We start from the raw sequence: 9,257 nt of genomic DNA, 5'->3' as shown, positions 1-9,257 counted from the left end.
GTGGAATCTTCATTATAGTAAGCTTCTTCTAACATTACATAAATCTAACTTCAAGTGTGTTTGCTGTCTTTTGTCTGAACCCTCATTAGAACAAGGCAGTTAGACAAGGCACAGTTCATTCGTTCAAATTTATTTGTACAGAACTAAAAAATTCTTAATATGGATCAGTCTTCATGTCACATGAGTCATACCTCTGTGAAGATTATAATTAATTAAAGCAAAGAACTGCCGAATCTACTGTGAAATGCAATTGATGAACGATGGGGCAAGCCAAAAAAACCAAAATGTATTAAAAGACAGGTTTCAGAGTAACAGCCGTGTTAGTCTGTATTCGCAAAAAGAAAAGGAGTACTTGTGGCACCTTAGAGACTAACCAATTTATTAGAGCATAAGCTTTCGTGAGCTACAGCTCAGAAGTGAGCTGTAGCTCACGAAAGCTTATGCTCTAATAAATTGGTTAGTCTCTAAGGTGCCACAAGTACTCCTTTTCTTTTTATTAAAAGACAGTAATTCTTATAATATTACAACAGTGTATTGTTAGACATAGTGTGATATATACCCTACACCAGCTGTGGCCTTCAGTATAGTAAGTGCTGTATGAACACTGACTAGCAGTCCCTACCCTAATGTTTATATTCTGTAAATCCTGTAATGTAATCCCAAAGAATTAAATGAATTTTAAATAGCAGAAATCTGGTAAAACTAAGAAAAATAGAGTCCTGAGGACTGTTTGAACTGTTTATGCAGCGCTGCTTGGTCAGGTGTAACTTACCAGGGGATTGTGCAAGTCTGACAAAGTGGGGTAGGGGGAGCAATGATCATGGCTTTGTAGGAGTGTTTCAAAGCAAAGGCAACAATATGTAAACTTTACCCCACTACAGAAGTGGTCGATGGCTACTTACCTGAAATAAACTCTCCTGTATGGCAGAAGAGGGAAAGTGTGACTGGCACTGAGTGGCACAGCTGAAACTGTGACCCTTGGCCATGGAAGTGGGAAGCCTCTTCCTCCTCTTAAAGTGGTTGGTAGATTAATATGCATTTCATGTGGAGGTGAGAGCTTCCTAGGGCTAATTCTGCAACCTCTAGGCTGGGCCCATGGCCGGGGGAGCTTCCCCCCACCCCGGTTGAGACCAGGGCTCGGGAAAACCAGGTGCGTATCTCAAGCCAACAGCGCCCGCCGGCTGCTGTCGGCGCCCAGGAGGAGCCTTCCTGTCAGCAGCAGATGCTGAGGAGCAAAGGAGCGCCGAGGGCCCGTGGGGCGAGGTGGAGCCGCGGCCGGTGAGCGTCCCTGGCGGCTGGAGCACGCGGGCTTCCCTCAGGCTCCCTGCTTCGCGCACCTGGGCGGCCAGGTAAAGCCGGGGAGGGGCCTGTGCGCAGGCGCAGTGCGGGCCCCGGCCCCAGCCCCTGGAGCTCACCTGGACGCCGCCGCTGGAGAGGCGCGCTGAGGAGAGCCCGGCCGCCTGTTCCGCGTATTCCCGCCCCACTAGGTGAGCCGTCCCCGCCGCCGGCGGTGTTGGACGCCGACGCCGACCCTTTGGGTCGGGGAGGGGGGAGCTATTCAGGGCGCGGTGCGAGGACCCCAGGGCCGGTAAGTTGGGGCGCCTCGTCCCTTAGGAGCCCTGTTGAGGCGGCCGCTACTGCTCCACCATCCCGGCCCGTGTGGTAGCGGCTGGTTCGCGGCCGTGGCCCCCCGCTTGCGTGCTGGCAGGGCCTAGCCCTATCTCCTCAGGGCGGGTGGTGGCCGCAGCTCCCCGGTAACTGTCCCGTGCGAGGCGGACAAACAGGAGCGCCGTGGGTATCTCACCCCGCCCGGGGACGGACCCCCACCCCCGGTCCTCTGCGAAAAGCTCCAGCGCAGCCCCCGGCAGCTCAGCCCCGCTCTGTGTCTAGCGGCCGGGTGTGTCTGCCCGCTCCCGGGGAGGCGCAAAGCCAAGCGGCTGCTGAAGGCTGCTTAGAAAGTAGAAGCGAGCTGCTGCTGCTGTGTGACGAAGGGCAAACAAGTCTCCAGGAAACGCTAGTTGTTATCCGGACCGCTTCTCAAACAGACCTGTTGACTAAAGGAGGCGTATCCTGGTTGGGTTGGCTAGTCTCATGACTCAGTTAAGGTGCTGCCGGCAACTTGTTTGCTCCTCAATATAATGCTGCCCCTTTCTAATCTTAAGTGGCTTGTCAGAGTTTAGAGCCCTGGGAAAACCAATGGCTCCAAATCAGACACATGTGTGGGGGGGGGGGGGGGATGTAAATTATCGTCCCTGCCCATCCACACAAGCTGTTCTGGTCTGGGACCTTGTGTCTGTCTCCACTAGGAGTCTTTCCTCTTTCTTATCCACACAGTGCATGAGCCAGTGCCACCAGGAGTAGAGTTCTTGGCAGACTAGGCTGTGCTGTACAGGAACAGATTCCCTGTGTACCAAGTTGCAATGCTACTCTAGCTGGCAGCAGGCCAAATTTGAGTGGTGTAACCCGGTCCACAGGGCCACTCCCTGAAATTTGGCCTGGCCATTCCATCTGGAGTGACAGCCAGATCAGATTTCAGTACTGGTGTGATTATACAGCTGGAGGAACGCTTCAAGACCTCTCTGACAGAAGCCATACTGATTTAGTATGGCAGCACTGCTTAAAAGAGGTCAGATCATGATCCTTTTATCTCTGTAGTATAGACCAAGAAACCTTTGGTGAGGGGAGGGAGCATTTGCCCTTTCTCTCCCTCCCGCAGTTGGTGCCACTGCTGTGGATGTTCCAGTTGGAAGTAGAAGTGGGTGGAGTCTTCTTGTTTTATGCAGTCTTGTTTATTTACAAGGAATGTACAAAGTCCTGCTTCTGTGAATGCAGGAGGAAAAAACTTGATTTAGTTGCAGATTGGTCCTGTTTTGAGCAGGTGGTTGGACTAGATGACCTTCTGAGGTCCCTTCCAACCCTGATATTCTATGAAAGAACAAAACGTCCAGTTTCTTAGCTTACAGCATCAAGCCTCTTTAGCCAACTTTAGACCCAGAGAACTTGCTATCTAGCTTTTTCTAGGGTCATGCTGTGCTCAGAAGCTAATGCTTGATTTTCTTGCCTTTTGCCTCTGCCTCTTTGTTCTTGTCTGTTCTCAGTTTCTCTCTGTTCTGCTAATTTTTTCTCTCTCTCTCCAACACACACTTATCCAAAACAATACTCAGCAAAGCCCCTCCTCCAAAACATTCCAAAACTTCTGGATGGATTATATAAGAATGTCCATACTGAGTCAGACCCATGGTCCATCTTATCTTCGGAGAGTGACCAGTGCAAGATGCTTCAGAGCTGGTCTATGCTGAAAACTTACATCAGCACAGCTGTGTCTCTCACAGCTGTGGAATTTTCACACCACTGACTTCAGGTCTTCACTACCCGCTGGGTCGGCGGGTAGTGATCGATCCCCGAACGCGCTCCCCATCAACAGCCAGGTAAGTCGACCTAAGATATGCCAACTTCAGCTACGCTATTCGCTAGGACCCCTGCCCACGCAGCGTAGACCAGGGCTGACAGATGCCAAAGTAACCCAGGTTGACCTATCTACCATGTCTCCGGGAGATAGATAAAAGCTTGATCTATACTACAAAATTAAGTTGGCTTAACTCCGGTCAGCATAGGTAGTGAACCGCTGCTGTGGCACAGCTGTGCTGCTAAAGTGTTAAGTGTAGCTATAACCTAACTACGGTGAAGGGAGAACTTCTGTCACTATAGCGAATGTCTACACTGAAGCACTGCTGCAGCTGTACCACTAGCAATTTGAGTGTAGACATAACCTCAGAAGGAATGAACAGATGAGGGCATTCACATGATCCCTTTGCCATAGGTAGGTTAATATATCCTTACAGTTGTGTTAATTGACATCCATCTAACTTGACCCATAAAAAGGCTTTACGCAGCTCATAACAGTAACAACACTCTGTCTTTATAACAAGATAGTGTTCAGTGCATCATTTAATCAGCTCCCTCTCACTATCTTTATATAATTCACATCTGATTTATATTCGGGGGGAGAGACAAAAATTGGAGATTGGCCCTGCTTTGAGCAAGGGGTTGGACTAGATGATCTCCTGAGGTCCCTTCCAACCCTGATATTCTATGATTTGTTTCTTAAAAACCTGTTATTGAATTATGTTTCCCTCTCTGAAGCCTCATTTATACTCTTAAGACCCTGGACAAAGGAGTTTTATGATTTATCAAGTTTTCTCTTGAGTCTTCGATAGGTGGCCTTCAGAGTTGATTTGGTTTATAAAAATTGTAGTTATGAGGTAAACTTAGAAGTCCACACAATTGAAACTCCCAGGCTACAAATTTTTGTTGTAAACATTTTGTATAAGTATAATCAAAATCATTACATGTTTTTACAAATATTTTATTAAAATGAAAAATGATTATTTTAACATACCTGCGGTATCAAACATGTGAAACCCACAGTATAGTATTTAAAGTTATCTACATGGCTCCTAATATATTTATGGTATTTTGCACAGTAGTCTTCTGACACTAAATAACAGCATTTGTTCCATGTTTTAGTTTTAATGTTACCTATATTACCTTAAAAGTATTGCATCAGTTAGAAAAGAATTTACTTTAAAATATCCTTTGGATTATGTCTAGGTACTTTAGGCCAAATGTGTAATTGATTTATTGAGTTATCTAGGTTAGTGCAACCTCCCTAATTGCCATGGCACCTGTCACCGTGCTCTCTATGGCCACAATCCTACAAAGGGTTCAGTGAAGGCCCAAACAGACAGACTAAGGTGGGGGAAGTACAGGACTGGATGAAACACAATAATTGAAATATGTGTTTTGAGATTTGGTATCTGTTGTTTAGTTTCAGGATTTAAAAAATCTCTCTCTCTCTCTCAATGCTAACGTCATAGCTAGGCTGCAAGTCTGTCACAGAGGTCACAGAAGTTACGGATTCCATGACTTTCCGGGACCTCCATGACTGCTGGTGCAACTGACCCGGGGGCCACTCGAGCTGCTCAGGCAGCCCCTGGGACAGCCGCACCGACAGCTGCTGGGGCAGCCTTGGGCAACTGCTCTCCCCCCAGCCCTCATAGCAGTAGCAGGAGTTTCGGTGTGGGAGGGGGTGAGGGCTCGGGGCAGTGCTTACCTCAAGGGACTCCCTGGAAGCGGCAACATGTCTGTCCCTCCCTCCCTAGGGCTCCTAGGCAGAGGTGCAGACAGCCAGGCAGCTCTGTGCACTGCCTTCACCTGCAGGCACTGCCCCCGCGGCTCCCATTGGCTATGGTTCCCGGCCAATGGGAGCTGCAGAGCAGGCAGTCAGGGTGGGGGCAGCGTGTGGAGCCCCCCTGGCCATGCCTCCATCAAGGGGCCACAGGGCCATGCCAGCCGCTTCCAGGAGCTAGGCAGGGAGCCCAGGCCACATGCTGCCACCCATGCGCTCCCCCACCCCCAGCAGCAGCGGGGGTCCCCAAGCCACGTGCCGCCTCCCCAGAGCGCCCATGGACAGGTCATGGGCTGTGTCCTTGACCTTTACTAAAAATTCCCGTGACTAAAACGTAGCCTTAATCATAGTATCTGCCTTGCCTGTTCTTTGTTCTGGACATGGTGGCTGGAAGTGGAAAACTAATGGCATTACTCATTTTGTGCTACTACAGTTGAATTCTTTGAGGTTCTGAACATCTTGGGAGTTGAGTGTGCTCAGCAGTCTTCACTTTACAGGATCAAACCCTTACTGATGCTGTACTACTTCGAGTGCTTGCTCATGTCGATTCCATTCTAAGTGTGTGCGTGCCCACATGCACAGTTGTTAGAGACTTTTGCCTTGGCAGTATCCGTAGGATCGGTTGCGGCGCCCCCTTGAGTGCCACACTCATGCATCAATATATTAAGGCCGCTGATCCGGTTCATTCTTACCGCCCGGGACGGTTGGTTGAAGTGCCTTATCTTGTATTGCAAGAGCATTAGTGGTTCTTACAGTCCATTGTTCTGTCTCCTTTGTGTTTAGTTGATAGGTGCTGATCTAGACTATTAAGTTAAGTGCAGGGTGGATAAAAATCAATTATTTAAAAAAAATTTTAAAAAATTGGATTTTTATTTAAATTGGATTTTTTTGATAAAATGCTTTTTGTTTTGAGGAAAAAACCTATCTAAAGATAGTTTTAATTAAGATACATTATAGCTCAAAGGTATCTCATCATGGAATAGGGATTATAAATTCTAATTCTATAGTATGACACAATATATTCATGGAATCTGTAAGAAAAGTTTTGTAAATGAGTTCCAATAGTTCATGGATTAGGGACCCAATCTTATGGGGTTCCAGGGGCTTCTGTACAGATTATTTAGGTTAATCTTTCTATCTACCCAATGGGACTTAGTGCTCAGTCTAGAAGAGACCATCAGAGATGTTTAGTTTTGCTGTTCTCAAACTGTGGATTTGTGTCCCCAGAGATAACATGCTTGTTAACAGCAAAAATGTTTTTAAATAAATACATACATACATAATATATAGATATGAGAAATAAGACCTCAACCCTATTGTCCCTCTGCAAATTTGTGTATACAGAGTCAATCCCTTACCTCTCTCTAAAACTGCAAAGTTTCAAAAAGTTCAATGAATAGAAGATTGTTGCGGGTGGAATAGATCTGGACAAGGAGAAGAAGTCTGGAGATAAACGTGAGAAGGGAGGAACAGGCAGTAGAAACAAAAGTGAAACTGTTTGAGCAGCATATTCCAGAAGTCTTGAGGTCTTTCTGAGTGCAGGCTTCATTGATTTGAGATCTACCATACCATTCTCTCACTAGAAGGGAAAACCTATAATGGCAGCAAGGCGTAAGAGAGACCCAGTTTGGGTCTCATCTATCTCTGAGTTGTGAAGAATATGTATTAAGATTATAACAACCAACAAGAATTCACTTTTATGTAGAAATCCATGATTAAGTCGAGTCTTCCTGACTAGTGATCTAAATCAAATCCATCCTGTAATTTATCATGCTAAAATTGGTTCTGATTCAAATACAAAATTATGTCCAGCTTGCTTTTACACTGGAGGTGTCCCACAATATCAATTTTCTATGAATCCCTTATCTGGGAGGTCACCAAATCATCTAGTCTGACCTTCTGTATATCACAGGTCAAAGCTTGAAATCTCAAATATATACATACATACATACATATACACACACAATTCATTGATATGTGGGGCTGAATTCTCATTTACATTAAGGTACCTTTACACTTCTCTGGCAATGACTAAGAGCCTCAACAGTCAGAAGAACTAACATTGTTTAAACTGGCTATTAAGGGCCCAACCATAAAACATATCTGTATGTACAGATAATAATTCCACTGCCTTTAGAGACCTGCTGTGAGAATGTCAGGGCGTAGCCATACAAATCTCATAGGATCAGGCCACAAAATTCCCCCAAATCCAGTGAAGAGGAGACACAACTCAAGCTGAATTCCTCTCGAAAGCAGGAAAGGAGGTAGAATGCTACCTCTATTGCATTGTCCACTCCTGCCATCCACAGATGCACCATGAAGATCAGGTTCCCAAAGACTTTAGGAGTAGGGGCTTAAAAGTGAGTAGCCAAGAATAATCCAGCCTCCACTGCTGACCACTTGCATATGCAACAAATGTAGCATTGACTCTTGAGACGTTCTCTTACATACGCAGACCAAAATGGCTGGCTGAGTTTTGTCGATCTTTTGAAAGAAGTAATTGAACTAAGGACAAACAGTTTCATCCCAAAAGTAACTTATCTGAGAAGGTATAAGCAACTGAAAAGGAGAGCAAGTAGAAGGTTTGTAATGTAAAGTTGAAATGTAAACTTGCATATTATGGGGATAAGGTCGGAGACATAAGAAGAAGAAGATAGCAGAAGGGATATATTACTGACCACCTGACCAGGACGGTGATAGTGACTGTGAAATGCTAGGGGAGATTAGAGAGGCTATAAAAATAAAAAGCTCAGTAAAAATAATAATGGGGGATTTCAACTATCTCCATATTGACTGGGTACATGTCACCTCAGGATGGGATGCAGAGATAGTTTCTTGACACCTTAAATGATTGCTTCTTGGAGCAGCTAGTCCTGGAACCCACAAGAGGACATTTATCATCCCTGTGGAGGTGGGGGGGGACATCACAGCAGCTCACCATGGTAGCATTTAATTTCAGAAAGGGGAATTGCACAAAAATGAGGAAGTTAGACAGAAATTAAAAGCTACAGTGCAAAATTGAAATCCCTTCAAGCTTCATAGAAACTTTTTAAAGACACCATAATAGAGGCTCAATTTAAATGTATACCCAAAATTAAAAATTATACTAAGAGGGCCAAAAAAGTGCCACCATGGCTAAAGAACAAAGTAAAAGAAGCAGTGAGAGGCAAAAAGGCATCTTTTAAAAAGTGGAAGTTAAATCCTAGTGAGGAAACTAGAAAAGAGCATACAGTCTGGCAAGTGAAGTGTAAAAATATAATTAGGAAGTCCAAAAAAAGAATTTGAAGAACTGCTAGCCAAAGACTCAAACAGTAAGAGCAAAAAAAATTTAAGTACATCAGAAGCAGGAAGCCTGCTAAACAACCAGTGGGGCCACTGAATAATGGAGATGCTAAAGGAACACTCAAGGATGATAAGGCTCTTGCAGAGAAACTAAATGAATTTTTTGCCTTGATCTTCACGGCTGATGATGTGAGTGAAATTCCCAAATCTGAGCCATTCTTTTTAGGTGACAGAGCTGAGGTGTCAGTAAAGGAGGTTTTGGAACAAATTGATAAATGAAACAGTAATAAGTCACCAGGACCAGATGGTATGCACCAAAGAGTTCTGAAGGAACGCAAAGGTGAAATTGCAGAACTACTAACTGCGGTGTGTTACCTATAATTTAAATCAGCTTCTGTTCCAGATGACTGAAGGATAGCTAATATGATGCCAATTTTTCAAAAAGGGCTCCAGAGGTGATCCCAGCAATTGGTTGAAACTATAGTAAAGAACAGAATTACGTATATAATAAGTATGTTCACTCTTCCCCAACAAATCATGTTAATCTGTTTTTTGTAAAGGGAAATCATGCCTCACCAATCTACTAGATTTCTTTAAAGGGGTCAACAAGCATGTGGACCAGGATGATCCGGTGGATATAGTGCACTTAGATTTTCAGAACGCCTTTGACAAGTTCCCTCACCAAAGGCTCTTAAGCTGTCATGGGATAAGAGGGAAGGTCCTCTCCTGGATCAGTAACTGTTTAAAAGATAGGAAACAAAGGGTAGGAATAAATGGTCAGTTTTCA

The 9,257-nt window shown here is 45.0% G+C and overlaps 1 protein-coding gene across 5 annotated transcripts in view; it reads left to right on the top strand.

The window, feature by feature from the left end:
* Positions 1-1,402: 1,402 nt before the first annotated feature.
* Positions 1,403-9,257, top strand: part of GALNT3 (polypeptide N-acetylgalactosaminyltransferase 3) — a 50,172-nt gene continuing 42,317 nt past the window's right edge. For 4 of the 5 annotated variants that reach the window (XR_012154283.1, XR_012154282.1, XM_073305701.1 and 1 more), the window contains exon 1: positions 1,403-1,487. The gene's annotated coding sequence lies outside the window, so the exon portion shown is untranslated. Of the gene's footprint in view, positions 1,589-9,257 lie in introns of all 5 variants that reach the window. The other variant, XM_073305702.1, reaches the window with a different exon arrangement.

Source organism: Lepidochelys kempii, chromosome 11 (genome assembly GCF_965140285.1).
Source record: "Lepidochelys kempii isolate rLepKem1 chromosome 11, rLepKem1.hap1, whole genome shotgun sequence".
Taxonomy (NCBI): domain Eukaryota; kingdom Metazoa; phylum Chordata; order Testudines; family Cheloniidae; genus Lepidochelys; species Lepidochelys kempii.
Note: the sequence above shows the minus strand (reverse complement) of the source record. Positions and strands in the feature narration are given on the sequence as shown.